Source organism: Lolium perenne, chromosome 2 (genome assembly GCF_019359855.2).
Source record: "Lolium perenne isolate Kyuss_39 chromosome 2, Kyuss_2.0, whole genome shotgun sequence".
In the NCBI taxonomy this organism is placed as follows: Eukaryota; Viridiplantae; Streptophyta; class Magnoliopsida; order Poales; family Poaceae; genus Lolium; species Lolium perenne.
The window spans coordinates 277,179,739-277,204,590 of NC_067245.2; positions in this window are offsets into that span (position 1 = coordinate 277,179,739).

The window sequence follows — 24,852 nt, forward strand, 5'->3', positions numbered from 1 at the left end:
CAGCGACGGCGGCGGCGGAGGGCGCACGGTTGAAACGCGGGGCCCCGTGGCGCCGGCTCGACGGAGTGGTGGCGGCGGCTTGACGGAGATGCGCTCGCCGGAGTTCGCCAGTGAGAAGCTTTCGCCGGAGCAGCGAGAGTGCGAGGAAGGGCAGCGAGGAGCTCGAGCGGAGCGGAGCGCGGGCGCGAGGAAGAAGAAGGAGTGCGGGGAGTGCCACCTCGATTCCCCCCCGCGAGGCATTTATAGCCGCCCGGGGCGGACGGTTGGCCTCCAAGTGGCGGACGTGGCCACGTCGCCCGGATTTTCTGCGCCATAACTCCTCCCACGTTCGCTGCGGTTACCAGAAACTGCCACACCACGTCCCCCACGACCGCACCGGATCCGGGGGAGACAGTGATGTGACCAGACGAACCGGCGGCAGAGCCCTGACGTCAGACCGGTCAAGTCGGGTGCAGGACCCGAGGCGGCGGAGACTCCGGCGCGCCGCAAGCCGGAGCCGGACATTAAGTTCAACTCGGCCCAAGACTTTCCCAGCAAGGCGGAAACATCGCTGAGACTTGTAAAAAAGCGAAAGCTGCAGAAGTGAAAATAGCGGCCGGCTAGGAGCAGCCGGCCAGGACGAGCCGGATGAGGGCGCAGCCGGCTGAAAGGAGATTCTCAGTCGGCCCCTCAGAGTGCCGTCAAGTATATTCAAGAGATCAGAAGCCAGGAAAACCTGCCTAGGTCCTTCTTAACGCAGGACCTTGCCAGCTTCGGGGGCTAATGTCGGGGGGGAGACCCCGGGTAGGGCAATGGACGCGGAGCAGCCGGCTGGCCACTGGCCGGCTCGCGGCAAAGGCCGGCTGAGGAGCAGCCGGCTGGCGCCGTGGCCGGCTGGTCCGGAAGCCGGCTGGCTCTAGGTCCTAGTCGGCTCGGCTACGGCTGCCAATGCTGTAGTTGGGCTGGCTTCTACAAGCCATATCCGACTGGGGGTTTGTACCTCAGATCGACTCGAGGCTGGCGAGTCTTGCACTGGAAGGAACCGGGTTGGTGATCCGGGTTCCCAAAGTCCACGCTGACTTCATCTTCCGTAAAGCGCGGGGCACTGTGGAGCAATAGTGCCACGCGCTGGACAGGCCATCATGGTCTACGTCGATCCGTACTGGCTACAGTAGCTGATGGCGACAGGGACACTCCCTCTCCATACCGCTGACCTCGGCAGCCGGATGGGACAGGCCATGAGGCCTCAACGGCTCCTGACGTCACTGCCTCGGGAAGGAGCGGAAGCCAGAGCCGGCCAAGCCGGCCAGTAGACTATAGGGTCTTATATGTAAAATGCCGGTGCTTATATAAGCCGCACTACCCCCTCTCGTGCGGGGGATCGATCATTCTCACCTCACTTCCACCCTTAGCGCTGCCCTGTGAGAGAGACTCTTGTCTTCCTTAGCCTCCCAGGAGCAGCCGGACACAGCTCTAGGAGCAACCTTGTATTGTGTGATCATCATATACATCCCTAGCAGGAGTAGAGGTGTTACCTCCATCGGAGGGCCTCGAACCTGGGTACGTCGCCATGTCGCTCGTCCCCATACCCGCATCTGGATACCGCCGTGAGATCTCCTAGGAACCACCTTCGTTAGCCACCCTATGGCATATGCCGTGATGATACCACGACAACCGCAGGGGCTGTTGTTGATTGCAATAAAGGAAAAGTTACTTTCAATGTTGATGACAAGGAGCATACTGTTTATTTTCCCAAGAAGATTGATAAAGTATGTGGAGTTAATACAATTTCTAACGCGAGAACTATCAAAGTGGGAGTTATTGATTGTCCTATATATGAGCCTAAACAAGGATATCAAAATATTATGATTGGATCCATATCAATACAATACAAGGTAACATGATTGATTTGAGGTTTATTTCATCTTATGCCATGTAAAATTTATTTGGTCGCAAGACTTGATCAACCTTGTTAACAAATACATTTTATATGCATAGAGGAACTAAACAACATTTCTTTCTTCCTCCACTTGATTTACTTGTTGTAGCACTAATTGTTTTGCAAAGTTCTTTAGTTATTTAGAGGTTTGAAAATCTTTTTCTGCCCAGTAATAATAATTTTAATACCCAGAAATGTGCATTTTTCAAAGTTTCAAAAATTTACAAAAATTATACCGTTGGTCTTATTTTTCGAAGAGCTACCTGGGAGCACCTGGGGCTGACTAGTGGGGCACCCCAGGGCTGCCCCCCATGTGCCGGCGCGGCCAAGGAGGGGTGCGCACCACCCTGTGGTGTGGGCCCCTCCTTGCCCCACTTATTCATCTCTTCCTCCCATTCCACTCTCTCTCCCGAAAAAACTCGTACCAACTTTCTCTCACTCGCGTTTTTGCTCAAGAGCTCAGGATTTCTCGATCTCTTTGCTCAGCCCAGATTTCTGTCTGAAATTTGGCACATTTTCTCTCCGGTATGTGACTCCTTCGATTATCCAATTAGAATTTTGTTTGGTTGAGTACATCTTGAATATTTTGCTGCTGTAGGTAACATGTTAAGTGAGCTTACATGCTTGTTCTAAGTTGTAAAAACTAGTTTTGATGCATGTTTAGTACTCTACCAAGTTCCTATAGTAGTTTCCCTCAATTATATGTCTCCAAATAAACTTTTATAATGTTTGTTGAAAAATTTCAGAAAAGGAAGATGGATAACCATACCTTTGGAGAGATGTTCGAAAGAGAGACGACAAGCACGGGGAGGCCCTCAAGGGCATCTACTCGAATTAGAAGATCCTATAATGAGGATGTCATCGCACCGAGCTTCGAAGTTGAAGAGGATAATGGAGTCCCTAATGCTTCATCTTTTCCATGTTATAAATTTTTGCGCAATGCAGGGCTTCTCGATGATTTCTTGGTCCTCATCAGTAATGTGGGCTTATCCACCTATATGGAAGATGAGAGGGATCAATACTACATGCTAACTAAAATCTTTGTTGAGAGCTTTCAGTTCAACAACACACACTACCAACCATCAGTTACATTCAGGATTTATGATAGTCCTATTACTATGAAGTTGAAGGATTTTTGTACTGCCTTGAATATTGCCCCTGTAGGTACAGCGAAGAAGATTGAGAAGAGTCCCAAGGCTTTGACGGAGCTCTATCGAGAAGTCACCAATCATGATAGCCGCACCATTCAGCGCGGCAAGATAAGAAACATTCAACTCCCTGCCATTAGATATTTCGCTTACTATCTTGCTACTAGCATTCTTGGTAGGGAGAACACTAGCAACATTTCTAGTTATCATCTTGTTTTCCTAGTTGCTGCACTTACTGGAAAGACACCTTATCATCTTGGTGCTCTTGTTGCTCGTCGTTTGTCCACTAAGGGGCCTATTTTTGGAGGAATTGTTGCCTCACGTATTTTGGCATATCTAGATCTTCCTCTTGACCCTACTGATGTGAAATTAACTCCTATAAGGCTTGATATTGCTGCTATGAAGAGTCACCAATTTGTTACAACTGACTCTAGTATAGATAATATGGTTTATAAAATGTTGTTTATTGACGGGGACGAGAGGGAAATCCCTTTGCCGCAAACAATTTTGTTCAATATTTACAGGAGACCGTGGTCGCGCTCTAAGGAGGAGGTGGATGAGCAGCTGAGGATACATGGCTTCCACCAGCAGCATGACTCCGAGGACGCCGAGCCCTCCTATGGGTACACGGTCACGTATCCTGGTGTGCTTCCAGCACATACCCAGAACATGATCCTTCTTCGTCATACTACGGAGGTGCCACTTCATGGGCACCATGGGATTGATCTCCACTTAGGCCAAAAGCCTAAGCTTGGGGGGAGGTATACCGGCATCACTCATTCATTGCATATTATAGTTGTTGGATACTTGTACATACTTGTTTAGCTTCTTAAAGTGGTTTTCTAATATGAGGGAGATGATATTTGGGGAAGTGCTGATTGAAAACAGATTCTGGACTGATACCAAAAACTTTCCAAAAAACAGCCAAAACGTTATTTTGTGAAGCCAATTTTTGTGCATGTTCCCCAGGTTATTATATAACTTTCATTAGTTGAACACTTTTCGAGCTGAGCAGCGGAATAATTTCTTAAAAATCGATTACTCTACTGCTGTCAAGTTTGACGAATTTCTGCTGCTTTGTGTTTATGCGACTCTTTTAGTTTTCATTCTTTTGTTTTTGCTTTGCTTCTTTCCTAAAACACAAAAAGACCAAAAATATTTCTGTTGTTTCTCTTTACCATTTGTTTATTTTGGTTTCTTTTCCTATTTTGCTTAATTTGCTATCGTTGGTTTGCTATAAGAAAATCCAAAAAGATTTTGCTTTGTTTGTCTGTTTCCTTTTGTTCTTGTTTCCAATTCGAAAACACCAAAAATATTTGTTGTTCTTCTTTGGTTTTGTAAAGTTTATTATGGAGTTCAGCGGTCTTCGGTGGCTGGAGCTTGGTTTTCATTCCATATTATTCAAGCTACACAAGTGAAAGGCAATAATGACGATCTACGACAATTCGACTGTAGTGAGAGGCTGGTATGAACACTATTTGTTTTCATTTTTGTACATATACTCATCCATGTGAGCATGCTTAGTTGGTTTATGTCAGGTATATGTCATTTAAGAAAGTCTAGTAGTTCATGATCTCTCATGTTTAGCTCCAGTTTATTAATATGAGTAGCATGTCATAGATATTTGCTTGCATTGTTTTATTCATAAATAGGTATGACATTGTGGTATCCTTCTCTAAATAATTCACTTGAATTGACTTGGCACATGCTCACGCATGCATATGACTGAACAAAAGTCAATTAATCATCGACGATTTACTTTGCCTCAGAGTTCTTGTATCACTTTTATGCCTCCGTTAATTTATTTTGCCGTAACCATGATTATGACAGTTATTGCTCTCTTGATTGTCGCTTCCCAGTCTATTGCTAGCCTTCACTTGTACTGAGCGGGAATGCTGCTCGTGCTTCCAAACCCCTAAAAACCAAGTTATTCCAAAGTGTCCACCATAAATACCTATGCATGGCATTTCAAACCATTCCAAGTAAATTCTCATGCGCTACCTTTAAACCTTCAAAATACTTCTCAATTTTTGTCGATGTTTTATAGCTCATGAGGAAGTATGTGATGTTTGTCTTTCAACCTTGTCATTTACTTTTGACAGACTTTCATAATGGACTAGTGGCACATCCACTTATCCAATAATTTTGCAAAAAGAGCTGGCAACGGGGTTCCCAGGCCCAATTAATTAAACTTCATTAATAATTCTCTTCACATGTTTTGCCCAGATTTATCAGTAAGCAACTTAATTTGCAATAGACACTCCTCCATGGTATGTGAATGTTGGAAGGCACCCGAGGATTCGGTTAGCCATGGCTTGTGTAAGCAAAGGTTGGGGGGAGTGTCATCCATAATAAAACTAAAGTACGTGTGTAAACAAAAGAGAAGAGGGATGATCTACCTTGCTGGTAGAGATAACTGATACGTCCAAAACGTATCTAATTTCCCGAACACTTTTGCTATTGTTTTGCCTCTAATTTGTGTATTTTGGATACAACTAACACGGACTAACGCTGCTTTCAGCAGAATTGCTCTGGTGTCTCGTTTTTGTGCAGAAATTCAACTTTCGGGAAAATCCTCGGAATTTATACCAAAGGGCCTATTTTACCAGAAGAATCACAGAGCCAGAAGGGCAGGCCTGGGGGAGGCCCAGGGCCCCCAGACGCTAGGCCGGCGCGGCCTGGAGGGGGGCGCGCTGCCCTAGCGTGTGGCCCCCTCGGCTGCCCTCTGACGCCCTCCTCTGGACTACTTAAAGGTTTCGATCTAAAAATGCGAGCCAGGAAGTCGAAGTCGCCAGAAACCCTCCAGAACGCCGCCACATCGCGAAACTCCGTCTCGGGACCAGAAACTCCGTTCTGGCACTCCGCCGGGACGGGGAATTGGAGGAGATCATCGCCATCATCACCACCGACGCCTCTCCATCGACCAGCCATGTTTCCCCCATCCATGTGTGAGTAATTCCCCCGCTGTAGGCTGAAGGGGATGGTAGGGATTCGATGAGATTGGTCATGTAATAGCATAAGATTGTTAGGGAATAGTGCCTAGTGTCCGTAATTGGTACTTTGATGATATTGTTGCAACTTGTTATGCTTAATGCTTGTCACTAGGGCCCGAGTGCCATGATCTCAGATCTGAACATGTTATTGTTTCATGATGATATGCATTGTTTTATGATCTTACCTGCAAGTTGTATACACATGTCGCTGTCTGGAACCCGAGGCCCCAAAGTGACAGAAATCGGGACAACCAGAGGGGAAGGCGGTGATGTGCGGATCACATGTGTTCACGGAGTGTTAATTCTTTGCTCTGGTACTTTATTAAAAGGAGTACCTTAATATCCAGTAGATTCCCTAGAGGCCCGGCTGCCACCGGCTGGTAGGACAAAAGATGTTGTGCAAGTTTGTCATTGCGAGCACGTACGACTATATACGGAACACATGCCTATGGATTGCTTAGTACTTGAACACTGTTTTATTATTATCTGCAAATGCCCTGCTTTGATTGTTTCATGAGTTTCTCTCATCCATGCAACGCCCATCATCCATCCCTGTGCCTACAGTATTTTAATCCTGCTGTTTACTGTAATCACTACTGCTGTCTTTGTTACTCTGCTGCTGTTATTTCACTACTGCTACTGCTATAAAACTGTTACTACTGATAAACTCTTGCAAGCAAGTCTGTTTCCAGGTGCAGCTGAATTGACAACTCCGCTGTTAAGGCTTTCAAGTATTCTTTGTCTCCCCTTGTGTCGAATCAATAAATTGGGTTTTACTTTCCTCGAAGACTGTTGCGATCCCCTATACTTGTGGGTTATCAAGACTATTTTCTGGCGCCATTGCCGGGGAGCATAGCTTTATTTGGAAGTTCACTTGGATTGATATTGTTCGCTGCAAATTCTCCATCATGGGTAAATCTCGCGATTCTAAAGTCGCCATATTACCATCCACTACAAGAAAAGGTACAACTCTGAGTACCTCAGCTGCTCTTGATTCACCATCTGTGATAAGTCAACTTGTTTCACCGCCGCAAGCTTCACTTGCTGGTACTTCTGCTGAATCTGAAAATTCTCATAATATTGATGATGTTTCTGCTGTGCTTGATGATAGTGGTTCATTGGGATCTTTTCTAGATGCTACAATTGCTAGGTCTAGACAAATTGAAAATGCTGAAACTCCTAATGAAAATGCTGCTACACCTGTTAATTCCCCTGAGTCTGTTGATTATTCTAGTGATGATCCTGATGAGGATTATGTGGAGCTTAATGATGATTTTATTGACAAATGCAATGCTATTACTGATGCAAGAAAAATTAAAAAGTTTCTCGCACAACATACTGTTAGATATAAGCTATCTCCTGATCCTAAATTTGCCACATATCCTATAAACATTAAGGATAAAGATTATGATTCTTCTCTTGATCTATCTCATACAGCTATTGTTGAGGAAACACCCTTTTGTGGTACTGAAAAAGAAAGTGCTGTAGAACACATGAATGAACTCTCTTCTATGAGTAGCTTGTTTTCTGATAATGTCAAGATGCGCACTTATTTTGTTGCTAAATTTTTTTCCTTTCTCATTAAAGGATGATGCTAAAACTTGGTATAAAAATTTGCCTCCTGGTTCTATTACTAGTCCAGGTGATTTGCTTGATGTTTTCTTTCGGAAATACTTTCCTACTAGTGCTCAACATGCTGCTTTGCAGAAAATTTATAGCTTTGACCAGGAAGATGGAGAGAAATTGCCTGAAGCTTGGGCAAGATTTTGCTCTCTTATCAGAGCTCGACCTGGACATGATTTGGAAAAGCATGATTTACTTGATATATTTTATAGTGGACTAACCGTTGAGTCTAGAGCATATTTGGATAGTTGTGCTGGTTGTGTTTTCAGGAAAAGAACTCAGGCAGAAGTGAAGAATTATTGGCTAAAATAGGCCGGAATCATGATGATTGGACTACACCTGAACCAACTCCGACGCTAATATTGAAGAAGAGGGGTTTAATTAAATTAAATGATCAAGATATGAGGGAAGCCAAGAAGTCTCTCAAGGAGAAAGGTATTAAATCTGAAGATGTGAAGAATTTACCCCCCATAGAAGATATATGTGAGATAATTCCCCCTTCATCCATGATCGAGGTAAACTCTCTTCAACGCTTTACTAGGGAAGATATTCCGTATTCGAAACCTCCTGCTCAATGCTTAGATGAGTTTGATAATTATATTGTTAAGCAAGAAAATTTTAATATGAGAGTAGAGAATCACTTAATGGAAAATTCTCAAGCTATTAGTAATTTGCATGATATTGTGGAGAGAACCTCCAATGATGTTAAGATGCTTGTTAAACATTTTCAAATGGTGCAAACTCAAATTGATCAACTCACTAAAGTGCAAAATGACTTGTTAAAAAATAATTCTAAAGAGAAACATGCTTATGAAGTAACAACTAGAGGCGGTGTTTCTACTCAGGATCCTCTATATCCTGAAGGGCATCCCAAAAGAGTTGAACAAGATTCTCAACGAATTGAACCTAGTGCTCCTTCTAAGAAAAAGAAGAAGAAACATAAAAATGTTGTAGAATCCTCTGAACCTGTTAATGATCCTAATAGTATTTCTATTTCTGATGCTGAAACTGAAAGTGGTAATGAACATGATAATAATAATGATAAGAATGATGCTTCTGATAAAGAAGAAGTTGAAGATGAACCTGAGAAGCATGCTAAAAATAAAAAGTATACTAAAGAAAATTTTATTGCAAAGAAACATGGTAATGAAAGAGAACCTTGGGTACAAAAGCAAATGCCTTTTCCTGCTAAGAAACTGAAATCAAAGGAAGAAGAACATTATAATAAATTTTGCGATTGGATGAAACCTTTATTCTTGCAAATCCCTTTGACTGATGCTATTAAATTGCCTCCTTATTCAAAGTATATGAAAGATATTGTCTCTAACAAAAGGAAAATTCCTAATGAGGAGATTTTCACTATGCTTGCTAATTACTCTTTCAATGGCAAAGTTCCAAAGAAGTTGGGCGACCCAGGTATACCTACTATTCCTTGTTCTATTAAGAATAATTATGTTAGAACTGCTCTATGTGATTTGGGAGCCGGTGTTAGTGTTATGCCTTTTTCTCTTTATAAGAGACTTTATTTAGATAAGTTGATACCTACAGATATATCTTTGCAAATGGCTGATAAATCTACTGCTATTCCTGTTGGTATATGTGAGGATGTTCCTGTTCAAGTTACTAATAACTGCTTGATATTAACTGATTTTGTTCTGTTGGAAATGCCTGAAGATGATAATATATCTATTATTATTGGGAGACCTTTTCTTAACACCGCAGGGGCTGTTATTGATTGCAATAAAGGAAAGGTTACTTTCAATGTCGATGACAAGGAGCATACCGTTTATTTCCCCAAGAGGATTGATAAAGTATGTGGAGTTAATACAATTTCTAATGTGAGAACTATCAAAGTTGGAGCTATTGATTGTCCTATATATGAGCCTAAAGAAGGATATCAAAATCTTATGATTGGATCCATATCAATACAATTCAAGGTAACATGATTGATTTGAGGTTTATTTCTTCTTATGCTATGTAAAATTTATTTGGTGGCAAGACTTGATCAACCTTGTTAACAAATACTTTTTATATGCATAGAGGAGGTAAACAACATCTCTTTCTTCCTCCACTTGTTTTACTCTCTGTAGAAATACCTTTCTATCTTTACTTTATTGTATTATTGTGCCAAGTAAAGTCTCTAATAGAAAGTTGATGCTAGATTTGGATTTCTGCGCAGAAACAGATTTTTAGCTGTCACGAATTTGAGTTTTTCTCTCTGTAGGAGAATCTAAAAATTCTGTAAAAATTCACGTGTGATCCTCAGATATGTACGCAACTTTCATTAGTTTTGAGTTTTCTGATTTGAGCAACGGAAGTACCTCGACAAAATTCGTCTTTACCGGCTGTCCTGTTTTGGCAGATTCTGTCTTTGTTTTTTGCATTGTCTCTTGTGGACTTTAAGTAAGGCTTTCTAGACATGGAGAGCTGTAGCTAATGTTTTATTGAGTTCTTGCAATGTGTCACTACAGGACTAAAGTGGATTAAAGTTTTTGAGTACTAACCCGTCTAATGAAGTTTATGAGAAGTTTGGTGTGACAGAAGTTTTCAAGGGTCAAGAGAGAAGGGTGATATAATGTGATCAAGAAGGGCCAAAAGCCTAAGCTTGTGGGGAGGTATACCGGCATCACTCATTCTTTGCATATTATCGTTGCTGGATACTTTTATATACTTGTTTAGCTTCTTTGAGTGGTTTTCTAATAAGAGGGAGATGATATTTGGGGAAGTGCTGCCTGAAACAGATTCTTGACTGATACCAAAAAAATTATCAAAAACAGCCAGAATGTTATTTTGCGAAGAAAATTTTTGCGCACATTCCCCAGGTTGTTATCTAACTTTCATTAGTTGAACACTTTTCGAGCTGGGCAGCGGAAGAATTTCTTAAAAATCGATTACTGTACTGCTGTCAAGTTTGATGAGTTCCTGCTGCTTTGTGTTTATGTGACTCTTCTAGTTTTCATTTCCTTATTTATGCTTTGTTTCTTTCCTAAAACACAAAAAGACCAAAAATATTTCTGTTGTTTCTCTTCACCATTTGCTTATTTTGGTTTCTTGCTTTTATTTTGCTTTGTTTGCTATCGTTGGTTTGCTATAAGAAAATCCAAAAAGATTTTGCTTTATTTGCTTGTTTCCTTTTGTTTTTGTTTCCGATTCGAAAACACCAAAAATATTTGCTGTTCTTCTTTGGTTTTGTAAAGTTCATTATGAGTTCAATGGTCTTCGGTGGCTGGAGCGTGGTTTTCATTTCATATTATTCAAGATACACAAGTGAAAGGCAATAATGACGATCTACGACAATTCGACTGTGGTGAGAGGCTGGTATGAACTCTATTTGTTTTCATTTTTGTACATATACTCTTCCATGTGAGCATGCTTAGTTGCTTCATGTGAGGTATATGTCATTTAAGAAAGTCTAGTAGTTCATGATCTCTCATGTTTAGCTCCAGTTTATTAATATGAGTAGCATGTCATGGATGTTTGCTTGCATTGTTTTATTCATAAATAGGTATGACATTGTGGTATCCTCCTCTGAATAATTCATTTGAATCGACTTGGCACATGCTCATGCATGCATATGACTGAACAAAAGTCAATTAAGCCTCGATGATTTACTTTGCCTTAGAGTTCTTGTATCACTTTTATGCCTCCGTTAATTTATTTTGCCGCAAGCATGATTATGACAGTGACTGCTCTCTTGATTTGTCGCTCCCCAGTCTATTGCTAGCCTTCACTTGTACTGAGCGGGAACGCTGCTCGTGCTTCCAAACCCCTGAAAACCAAGTTGTTCCAAAGTGTCCACCATAAATACCTATGCATGGCATTTCAAACCATTCCAAGTAAATTCTCATGCGCTACCTTTAAACCTTCAAAAGGCTTTTCAATTTGTGTTAATGTTTTATAGCTCATGAGGAAGTATGTGGTGTTTATCTTTCGAACTTGTCATTTACTTTTGACAGACTTTCGTAATAAGAGCTGGCAACGGGGTGCCCAACCCCAACTAATAACTTCATTAATAATTCTCTTCACATGTTTTGCTCCGATTCATCAGTAAGCAACTTAATTTTGCAAATAGACACTCCTCCATGGTATGAGATTGATGGAAGGCACCCGAGGATTCGGTTAGCCATGGCTTGTGTAAGCAAAGGTTGGGGGGAGTGTCACTCATAATAAAAACTAAAGTACATGTGTAAACAAAAGAGAAGAGGGATGATCTACCTTGCTGGTAGAAATAACGTCCTTCATGGGAGCCGCTCTTGAAAGTATGGTTGGCGAGGTAGTTGGTGTACCCATTACCATTCGTTGACAACAACAAACACCTCTCAAAATAATTTTACTCTTGTTTAAAATGAAAAGCTCTAGCGCATGTTAATCCCTGCTTCCCTCTGCGAAGGGTCAATCTTTTACTTTCATGTTGTGTCACCATCCTTTCTTTGAGCACTTTCTTGAGAACATGATGCTGGCGCGCAATTGACGTGCCCGTTGGGAACCCCAAGAGGAAGGTGTGATGCGTACAGCGGCAAGTTTTCCCTCAGTAAGAAACCAAGGTTTATCGAACCAGTAGGAGCCAAGAAGCACGTTGAAGGTTGATGGCGGCGGAGTGTAGTGCGGCGCAACACCAGGGATTCTGGCGCCAATGTGAAACCTGCACAACACAACCAAAGTACTTTGTCCCAACGTAACAGTGAGGTTGTCAATCTCACCGGCTTGCTGTAACAAAGGATTAGATGTATAGTGTGGATGATGATGTTTGCAGAAAACAGTAGAATGAGTATTGCAGTAGATTGTATTCGATGTAAAAGAATGGACCGGGGTCCACAGTTCACTAGTGGTGTCTCTCCCATAAGAATAAGCATGTTGGGTGAACAAATTACAGTTGGGCAATTGACAAATAAAGAGGGCATGACCATGCACATACATGTTATGATGAGTAGTGTGAGATTTAATTGGGCATTACGACAAAGTACATAGACCGCTGTCCAGCATGCATCTATGCCTAAAAAGTCCACCTTCAGGTTATCATCCGAACCCCCTCCAGTATTAAGTTGCAAACAACAGGCAATTGCATTAAGTATGGTGCGTAATGTAATCAATAAATACATCCTTAGACATAGCATTGATGTTTTATCCCTAGTGGCAACATCACATCCACAACCTTAGAACTTTCTGTCACTGTCCCAGATTTAATGGAGGCATGAACCCACTATCGAGCATAAATACTCCCTCTTGGAGTTACAAGTAAAAACTTGGCCAGAGCCTCTACTAGCAACAGAGAGCATGCAAGATCATAAACAACACATAGATGATCGATTGATAATCAACATAACATAGCATTCACTATTCATCGGATCCCAACAAACTCAACATGTAGCATTATAGATAGATGATCTTGATCATGTTAGGCAGCTCACAAGATCCAACAATGATAGCACAATTAGGAGAAGACGACCATCTAGCTACTGCTATGGACCCATAGTCCAGGGGTGAACTACTCGCACATCACTCCGGAGGCGACCATGGCGGTGTAGAGTCCTCCGGGAGATGATTCCCCTCTCCGGCAGGGTGCCGGAGGCGATCTCCTGAATCCCCCGAGATGGGATTGGCGGTGGCGGCTCTGGATGGTTTTTCGTATCGTGGCTCTCGGTACTGGAACTATTATCGACGAAGGCTTCTTATAGGCGAAGAGGTAGGTTTAGGGGCGACGCGAGGGACCCACACGCTAGGGCCGCGCGGGCCCCTCCTGGGCCGCGCCGCCCTAGTGTGGCGTCGCCTCGTCGCCCCACTTCGTATCTCCCCCGGTGTTCTGGAAGCTTCGTGGAAAAATAAGATCCTGGACGTTGATTTCGTCCAATTCCGAGAATATTTCCTTACTAGGATTTCTAAAACCAAAAACAGCAGAAAACAGCAACTTGCTCTTCGGCATCTTGTTAATAGGTTAGTGCCGGAAAATGCATAAATATGACATAAAGTATGTATAAAACATGTAGGTATCATCAATAAAGTAGCATGGAACATAAGAAATTATCGATACGTTGGAGACGTATCAGAGCACAACTGTCATTTTAGTATAATATGCTTGTCCCAAAATATGATTGACTGTGGTATAACTTTGATGTTTTATCTTTGACAATCTCTATTTTTAGTCTTTCTATGAACCTCAGAGGTGCATGAGCATTTATGTTTTGCTGATCAAATACGGGCAAGCGAGATACCACTTTATCATACCCTTTTATGAACATTGCAATCCTGCTTATGAACATGATTCATGATGCTTATTATTAATTGTTGGTACCTTTCCATGATTGACATAACTATTAGATGATCTTATTTGCATGTATCTTATTATGAACTACCTAAGTGTTAGCCATATCACGCACTCAGTTGTTAACTGAATTGCTTGAGGACAAGCAATAAGCTAAGCTTGGGGGAGTTGATACGTCCAAAACGTATCTACTTTCCCGAACACTTTTGCTATTGTTTTGCCTCTAATTTGTGTATTTTGGATACAACTAACATGGACTAACGCTGTTTTCAGCAGAATTGCTCTGGTGTCTCGTTTTTGTGCAGAAATTCAACTTTCGGGAAAATCCTCGGAATTTATACCAAAGGGCCTATTTTACCAGAAGAATCACGGAGCCAGAAGGGCAGGCCTGGGGGAGGCCCAGGGCCCCCAGACGCTAGGCCGGCATGGCCTGGAGGGGGGGCGCGCCGCCCTAGCGTGTGGCCCCCTCGGCTGCCCTCTGACGCCCTCCTCTGGACTACTTAATGGTTTCGATCTAAAAACGCGAGCCAGGAAGTCGAAGTCGCCAGAAACCCTCCAGAACGCCACCACATCGCGAAGCTCCGTCTCGGGACCAGAAACTCCGTTCTGGCACTCCGTCGGGACGGGGAATTGGAGGAGATCATCGCCATCATCACCACCGATGCCTCTCCATCGACCAGCCATGTTTCCCCCATCCATGTGTGAGTAATTCCCCCGCTGTAGGCTGAAGGGGATGGTAGGGATTGGATGAGATTGGTCATGTAATAGCATAAGATTGTTAGGGCATAGTGCCTAGTGTCCGTAATTGGTACTTTGATGATATTGTTGCAACTTGTTATGCTTAATGCTTGTCACTAGGGCCCGAGTGCCATGATCTCAGATCTGAACATGTTATTGTTTCAGGATGATATGCATTGTTTTATGATCTTACCTGCAAGTTGTATACACATGTCGCTGTCCGGAACCCGAGGCCCCGAAGTGACAAAAATCGGGACAACCGGAGGGGAAGGCGGTGATGTGAGGATCACATGTGTTCACGGAGTGTTAATGCTTTGCTCCGGTACTTTATTAAAAGGAGTACCTTAATATCCAGTAGATTCCCTAGAGGCCCGGCTGCCACCGGCTGGTAGGACAAAAGATGTTGTGGAAGTTTCTCATTGCGAGCACGTACGACTATATACGGAACACATGCCTATGGATTGCTTAGTACTTGGACACCGTTTTATTATTATCTGCAAATGCCCTGCTTTGATTGTTACATGAGTTTCTCTCATCCATGCAACGCCCGTCATCCATCCCTGTGCCTACAGTATTTTAATCCTGCTGTTTACTGTAATCACTACTGCTGTCTTTGTTACTCTGCTGCTGTTATTTCACTACTGCTACTGCTATAAAACTGTTACTACTGATAAACTCTTGCGAGCAAGTCTGTTTCCAGGTGCAGCTGAATTGACAACTCCGCTATTAAGGCTTTCAAGTATTCTTTGTCTCCCCTTCTGCCGAATCAATAAATTGGGTTTTACTTCCCTCGAAGACTGTTGCGATCCCCTATACTTGTGGGTTATCAATAACGTCCTTCATGGGAGCCGCTCTTGAAAGTCTGGTTGACGAGGTAGTTGGAGTACCCACTACCATTCGTTGACAACAACAAACACCTCTCAAAATAATTTTACTCCTGTTTAAAAAATGAAAAGCTCTAGCGCATGTTAATCCCTGCTTCCCTCTGCGAAGGGTCAATCTTTTACTTTTATGTTGAGTCACCATCCTTTCTTTGAGCACCTTCTTGAGAGCACAACTGTCATTCTTAGTATAATATGCTTGTCCCAAAATGTGATTAACTGTGGTATAATTTTGATGCTTTTATCTTTGATAATCTCTACTTCCAGTCTTTCCATGAACTTCAAAGGTGACCGGGCATTTATGTTTTGCTGTACAAATATGGGCAAGCGAGATACCACTTTATCATATCCTTTCATGAACATTGCAATCCTGCTGATAGACATGATTCATGATGCTTATTATTAATTTGTTGGTACCTTTTCCATGATTGACATAGCTATTAGATGATTTTATTTGCATGTATCTTATTATGAATTGCCTAAGTACTTGTCCATATCATGAGAATATTTACATCATATGAACAAATGTGTTCGTGAAAGTTCTTTTATCGCACTCAGTTGTTAACTGAATTGCTTGAGGACAAGCAATAAGCTAAGCTTGGGGGGAGTTGATACGTCCAAAACGTATCTACTTTCCCGAACACTTTTGCTATTGTTTTGCCTCTAATTTGTGTATTTTGGATACAACTAACACGGACTAACGCTGTTTTCAGCAGAATTGCCCTGGTGTCTCATTTTTGTGCAGAAACTCAACTTTCAGGAAAATCCCCGGAATTAATTCCAATGGGCCTATTTTCGAAGAGGGACGGAGCCAGAAGACCAGAAGGAGGGGGGCCACGAGGCGGCCACCCCACCAGGCGGCGCGGCAGGCCCCTGGGCCGCGCTGGCCTATGGTAGCGGCGCCTCGGGCAGCCCCAGGTGCCCCCTCTGGACTACTTAAGGGTTCCGACCTAAGAACGCACGGGGGTGAGACGAAATCGCCAGAAACCATCCAGAACACCGCCGCCATCGCGAAACTCCGTCTCGGGACCAGAAACTCCGTTCTGGTACTCCGCCGGGATGGGGAATTGGAGGAGATCATCGCCATAATCACCACCGACGCCTCTCCATCGACCAGCCATGTTTCCCCCATCCATGTGTGAGTAATTCCCCCGCTGTAGGCTGAAGGGGATGGTAGGGATTGGATGATATTGGTCATGTAATAGCATAAGATTGTTAGGGCATAGTGCCTAGTATCCGTAGATGGTACTTTGATGATATTATTGCAACTTGTTATGCTTAATGCTTGTCACTAGGGCCCGAGTGCCATGATCTCAGATCTGAACATGTTATTGTTTTATAATGATATTCATTGTTTTATGATCTTACCTGCAAGTTGTATACACATGTTGCTGTCCGGAACCTGAGGCCCCAAAGTGACAGAAATTGGGACAACCGGAGGGGAAGGCGGTGATGTGAGGATCACATGTGTTCACGGAGTGCTCTATTAAAAGAAGTACCTTAATTTCCAGTAGATTCCCTAGAGGCCCGGCTGCCACCGGCTGGTAGGACAAAAGATGTTGTGCAAGTTTCTCATTGCGAGCACGTACGACTAAATATGGAACACATGCCTATGGATTGCTTAGTACTTGGATACTGTTTTATTACTATCTGCAAACTAGCAAGGTGGCCCTCGCAAATGCGAGGGCAACGTTTCTACTCTGTTGAAATATATTATGAAATTCGAATTATAATGGCTATATATTCACCAGAAAATGCTATATCGGAAAATATCACTGGTCCCGAAGATATCATTAACCATTTATAATTTTTGGGATATTTGTTTTGTTGCGATAAGAAAATATATAGCATTGACTATTTGTCCCTTTATATGTGGCGATATTAATAATGTAGTACATAGATTTTAACCTACACACAAATTCTAGGAGACAACATATATTTACTTATGTACCGGAATAACCAATTTCCAGTAAGATATATTTAAACAGTTAGATCTTAGGAATATTAGATGGCAGTGGTTTATATCTTGTCAATAATCTTTAACATAAAAGGTTGGAGCTGCGACACCAACAAACTAAGATGCGATCTGCAAGATCTTCAGACCAATTGGCGTGTTGTCTAGTGTAGGTGGTCTGCAGCTCTATGCATATTTATCATCTTACGCGTATGTTCTAATCCAATATGCTAGTTGGTATCGTTGTTTAAAAAAAATGGTATATACGAGCTGAGATTTTTCCTCGCATGTATAATTGTTTATATCTATTATTTATAAGTAAAAAGTATTGAACAAACCCATCCATGATCAACACACACTCTCTTGTGCATGCGTCTTCGTCATGTTTTTTTTACAAAACACCTCGATGTGAGTCGAGTTGATCTCAATTTTTTCACTTCAGGCATTTATATTTCTAGAATTTTGTGTTCATGTTCATCTTACACAAGTTGCCCCCGAGACATGTAAGAAAACATAATTATATTTACATAATAATTGGTAATTTAAAGAAAATCCCACATTACTTGATATGGACTTCTTAGCAAAGCAAAATCATGTTTTTCCCACATTCTCTTATTCTAGATTGCATAGAGAAAATGACGAAAAAGAAATTGTACGTGCTATATAGCCATGGATTTATTATGATAGGTTTGTACTATTCATCCACCCACCAAAAGTTTATATGTCCAATATAATTTTTAGCCTATATGTACAATCTTACTAAAATAAATCTCGATATCTTGAGAAAAGTTATTTTCCTACTATTTAATGTTGAGTTTCGCTTTCTACTATGAGACCGTCGAATTAATCTAAAGACTCGCCGACTCTGGCGTCTGTACAACGTTTCAAAAAAAACCTGTAGCACGTTTGTCTTTCGATCGGACCTACTCTTTGAGCGGATGCAGCTATTTTGTTTAAACATGATTGCTTGATTGCCGAGCCCGCATCCGAGAAGGGACACTCCCATTATTAAGTGTGTCGAATAGTTATGTGACCAATAATTCAAAAACTTTGTTTTCTTATTGCAGAAAAATTGTAAATAAATATACGAGATACATGTCTAGTTGCACAACCAATTTTTCATATGTGATATCTACAAAAAAGACGAATATTGTAAAAAAATAGGTCTAAAAAGTCTGCAGATATGTAGAAAATATATGCATGTATCCGCAGATATGTAAAAAATATATGCATGTATCCGCAGATTTGTACAAAATGTATGCATGTATCCACATAAAAGTTTTTTGAAAAATTAAAACACTAAAATATTTTTAATGTCTTCTTCTTGTTTTCTTTGAAACTCAGAACCCATATGTTTGAATGTTTCACGTATCAAAAGATTCATAAATGTTTGTTCTCGTGGCCAGCTAGATCTCTAGAATCCTAATTTTTTTTATTGGTTGTTGTATCTTCCTAGTGATCAGCTTCTGATGGGAGTCTTTTTGTTTGTACGTGTCATAGAGTCCTAGCAGGACACACTATATAGCTCTTTGTCTTTCTTTTTTCCTTTTTAATTTGAAACCATCTATTTAAGTGCCTCACGTAACAGAACTTGGATAATTTTTGTTAGTTCGTGGCCAGCTACATCTCCGGCGTCCTTTATTTTGCTGTTGCCAAATCTGCTTGGAGCATGTATATGTGGATCTGTATCTAATTCCTTATATGTGACATTTTCCTCAAAAAAAAATTCATACGTGACATCTTTAACTAATGTTCGTACCAAATATAGTTTTACGTAACCTCTTTGTCATATTTAAATCGTAGCCATAAATTTTAGATCTAACCATCAAAATAATTAGGATGATGTGGATTAATGTGGTGTCTCTATTTTAAACATCCGTATTTTGCTTTTTGTATATAATAGATGCCCTAGATTGATTGTTACATGAGTTTCTCTCATCCATGCAACGCCCGTTCATCCATCTCTATGCCTACAGTATTTTAATCCTGCTGTTTACTATAATCACTACTGCTGTCTTTGATACACTGCTGCTGATATTTCACCACTCACATCGCTATAAAACTGTTACTACTGATAAACTCTTGCGAGCAAGTCTGTTTCCAGGTGCAGCTGAATTGACAACTCCGCTGTTAAGACTTACAAATATTCTTTGGCTCCCCTTGTGTCGAATCAATAAATTGGGTTTTACTTCCCTCGAAGACTGTTGCGATCCCCTATACTTGTGGGTCATCACACCTTATCAAAAAATTCGCGCGGGAAATGAGGAAATTGCATGAAGTATGGGGCACAGATTCCACATAGTTACCATTATCAGACAAACAAGATATAATGATTTCCGGTTGCTATGAAGTTGGAAATGATGAAGTTTTGGAAGGTCTTCGAGATTCTCTCTGGATCTAAACGAGGCAGAAGCTAGGGGAAGGTATGCTGAATCTTGAAGAACTTCGGGGGCTACTATTGTGGGTATACTTGATGGGTATGCCAACGACGTGGTCTAGATATGGCAAGCCCCGGTGGCCCACAGATGGTGGTGGTGGATTATGGCCTACCGGGCGGCCCATTTGCTATTGATAGTAGATGGAGGAAGTCTAGCCTAGGAACAGGAGTCGGATCCCAACCGACCTACGCTAGGAGTCAGATCCAGGAAGGCCCATGAAGTGTCCGGATCCATGACGACAAGTTAGGAAGTATATGGATCCTTGACGTGAAAGACAATGTATATTCCGTAGTTAGGCATCTTGTATTCCGTCTAGGACTCTCCGTGCAAACCCTAGATCCTTGTGCCTTTATAAGCCGGATTCTGGGAGCCCTAGAGGGACAACCACAACTCATTGTAACAACGCGAAAGCGCCTAGATAATTCCCGACATGCAGCAGTAGGTCCTGCCTCCTAGCAGCGTGTTCTGAAGCTGGGTAACCCGCGTACCACCGTCCCAATGGATCTCTGCCCTATGGCCCTAATTCTCCCCCCTCCATGAGGATCCGTCCTCCAGGGTATCGTCGAATAGACAACGACAATGATGAAGATGAAGAAGCAGACCACCCGCCAAGCCGCGGTCGAGCGCGCTAATCTCAAGAAACTCAACATGTAGCATTACAGATAGATGATGTTGATCATGTTAGGCAGCTCACAAGATCCAACAATGATAGCACAATTAGGAGAAGACGACCATCTAGCTACTGCTATGGACCCATAGTCCAGGGGTGAACTACTCACACATCACTCCGGAGGTGACCATGGCGGTGTAGAGTCCTCCGGGAGATGATTCCCCTCTCCGGCAGGGTGCCGGAGGCGATTTCCTGAATCCCCCGAGATGGGATTGGCGGTGGCGGCTCTGGAAGGTTTTTCGTATCGTGGCTCTCGGTACTGGAACTATTATCGACGAAGGCTTCTTATAGGCGAAGAGGTAGGTTTAGGGGCGACGCGAGGGACCCACACGCTAGGGCCGCGCGGGCCCCTCCTGGGCCACGCCGCCCTAGTGTGGCGTCGCCTCGTCGCCCCACTTCGTATCTCCCCCGGTGTTCTGGAAGCTTCGTGGAAAAATAAGATCCTGGGCGTTGATTTCGTCCAATTCCGAGAATATTTCCTTACTAGGATTTCTAAAACCAAAAACAGCAGAAAACAGCAACTTGCTCTTAGGCATCTTGTTAATAGGTTAGTGCCGGAAAATGCATAAATATGACATAAAGTATGTAGAAAACATGTAGGTATCATCAATAAAGTAGCATGGAACATAAGAAATTATCGATACGTTGGAGACGTATCAGAGCACAACTGTCATTTTAGTATAATATGCTTGTCCCAAAATATGATTGACTGTGGTATAACTTTGATGTTTTATCTTTGACAATCTCTATTTCTAGTCTTTCTATGAACCTCAGAGGTGCATGAGCATTTATGTTTTGCTAATCAAATACGGGCAAGCGAGATACCACTTTATCATACCCTTTTATGAACATTGCAATCCTGCTTATGAACATGATTCATGATGCTTATTATTAATTGTTGGTACCTTTCCATGATTCACATAGCTATTAGATGATCTTATTTGCATGTATCTTATTATGAACTACCTAAGTGTTAGCCATATCATGAGAATATTTACATCATATGAGCAAATGTGTTCGTGAAAGTTCTTTTATCGCACTCAGTTGTTAACTGAATTGCTTGAGGACAAGCAATAAGCTAAGCTTGGGGGAGTTGATACGTCCAAAACGTATCTACTTTTCCGAACACTTTTGCTATTGTTTTGCCTCTAATTTGTGTATTTTGGATACAACTAATACGGACTAACGCTGTTTTCAGCAGAATTGCTCTGGTGTCTCGTTTTTGTGCAGAAATTCAACTTTCGGGAAAATCCTCGGAATTTATACCAAAGGGCCTATTTTACCAGAAGAATCACGGAGCCAGAAGGGCAGGCCTGGGGGAGGCCCAGGGCCCCCAGACGCTAGGCCGGCACGGCCTGGAGGGGGGGCGCGCCGCCCTAGTGTGTGGCCCCCTCGGCTTCCCTCTGACGCCCTCCTCTAGACTACTTAAAGGTTTCAATCTAAAAACACGAGCCAGGAAGTCGAAGTCGCCAGAAACCCTCCAGAACGCCGCCACATCGCGAAGCTCTGTCTCGGGACCAGAAACTCCGTTCTGGCACTCCGTCGGGACGGGGAATTGGAGGAGATCATCGCCATCATCACCACCGACGCCTCTCCATCGACCAGCCATGTTTCCCCCATCCATGTGTGAGTAATTCCCCCGCTGTAGGCTGAAGGGGATGGTAGGGATTGGATGAGATTGGTCATGTAATAGCATAAGATTGTTAGGGCATAGTGCCTAGTGTCCGTAATTGGTACTTTGATGATATTGTTGCAACTTGTTATGCTTAATGCTTGTCACTAGGGCCCGAGTGCCATGATCTCAGATTTGAACATGTTATTGTTTCATGATGATATGCATTGTTTTATGATCTTACCTGCAAGTTGTATACACATGTCGCTGTCCGGAACCCGAGGCCCCGAAGTGACAGAAATCGGGACAACCGGAGGGGAAGGCGGTGATGTGAGGATCACATGTGTTCACGGAGTGTTAATGCTTTGCTCCGGTACTTTATTAAAAGGAGTACCTTAATATCCAGTAGATTCCCTAGAGGCCCGGCTGCCACCGGCTGGTAGGACAAAAGATGTTGTGCAAGTTTCTCATTGCGAGCACGTACGACTATATACGGAACACATGCCTATGGATTGCTTAGTACTTGGACACCGTTTTATTATTATCTGCAAATGCCCTGCTTTGATTGTTACATGAGTTTCTCTCATCCATGCAACGCCCGTCATCCATCCCTGTGCCTACGTGATTTTAATCCTGCTGTTTATCGTAATCACTCTGCTGTCTTTGTTACTCGCTGCTGTTATTTCACTATCGCTACTGCTATAAAGCTGTTACTATCGATAAACTCTTGCGAGCAAGTCTGTTTCCAGGTGCAGCTGAATTGACAACTCCGCTATTAAGGCTTTCAAGTATTCTTTGTCTCCCCTTGTGTCGAATCAATAAATTGGGTTTTACTTCCCTCGAAGACTGTTGCGATCCCCTATACTTGTGGGTTATCAATAACGTCCTTCATGGGAGCCGCTCTTGAAAGTCTGGTTGACGAGGTAGTTGGAGTACCCACTACCATTCGTTGACAACAACAAACACCTCTCAAAATAATTTTACTCCTGTTTAAAAAATGAAAAGCTCTAGCGCATGTTAATCCCTGCTTCCCTCTGCGAAGGGTCAATCTTTTACTTTTATGTTGAGTCACCATCCTTTCTTTGAGCACCTTCTTGAGAGCACAACTGTCATTCTTAGTATAATATGCTTGTCCCAAAATGTGATTAACTGTGGTATAATTTTGATGCTTTTATCTTTGATAATCTCTACTTCCAGTCTTTCCATGAACTTCAAAGGTGCCCGGGCATTTATGTTTTGCTGTACAAATACGGGCAAGCGAGATACCACTTTATCATATCCTTTCATGAACATTGCAATCCTGCTGATAGACATGATTCATGATGCTTATTATTAATTTGTTGGTACCTTTTCCATGATTGACATAGCTATTAGATGATTTTATTTGCATGTATCTTATTATGAATTGCCTAAGTACTTGTCCATATCATGAGAATATTTACATCATATGAACAAATGTGTTCGTGAAGTTCTTTTATCGCACTCAGTTGTTAACTGAATTGCTTGAGGACAAGCAATAAGCTAAGCTTGGGGGGAGTAGATACGTCCAAAACGTATCTACTTTCCCGAACACTTTTGCTATTGTTTTGACTCTAATTTATGTATTTTGGATACAACTAACACGGACTAACGCTATTTTCAGCAGAATTGCCCTGGTGTCTCGTTTTTGTGCAGAAACTCAACTTTCAGGAAAATCCCCGGAATTAATTCCAATGGGCCTATTTTCGAAGAGGGACGGAGCCAGAAGACCAGAAGGAGGGGGGCCACGAGGCGGCCACCCCACCAGGCGGCGCGGCAGGCCCCTGGGCCGCACCGGCCTATGGTGGCGGCGCCTCGGGCAGCCCCAGGTGCCCCCTCTGGACTACTTAAGGGTTCCGACCTAAAAACGCACGGGGGTGAGACGAAATCGCCAGAAGCCATCCAGAACACCGCCGCCATCGTGAAACTCCGTCTCGGGACCAGAAACTCCGTTCTGGCACTCCGCCGGGACGGGGAATTGGAGGAGATCATCGCCATCATCACCACCGACGCCTCTCCATCGACCAGCCATGTTTCCCCCATCCATGTGTGAGTAAATCCCCCGCTGTAGGCTGAAGGGGATGGTAGGGATTGGATGATATTGGTCATGTAATAGCATAAGATTGTTAGGGCATAGTGCCTAGTATCCGTAGATGGTACTTTGATGATATTATTGCAACTTGTTATGCTTAATGCTTGTCACTAGGGCCGAGTGCCATGATCTCAGATCTGAACATGTTATTGTTTTATGATGATATTCATTGTTTTATGATCTTACCTGCAAGTTGTATACACATATTGCTGTCCGGAACCCGAGGCCCCAAAGTGACAGAAATTGGAACAACCGGAGGGGAAGGCGGTGATGTGAGGATCACTTGTGTTCACGGAGTGTTAATGCTTTGCTCCGGTGCTCTATTAAAAGAAGTACCTTAATTTCCAGTAGATTCCCTAGAGGCCCGGCTGCCACCGGCTGGTAGGACAAAAGATGTTGTGCAAGTTTCTCATTGCAAGCACGTACGACTAAATATGGAACACATGCCTATGGATTGCTTAGTACTTGGATACTGTTTTATTACTATCTGCAAACTAGCAAGGTGGCC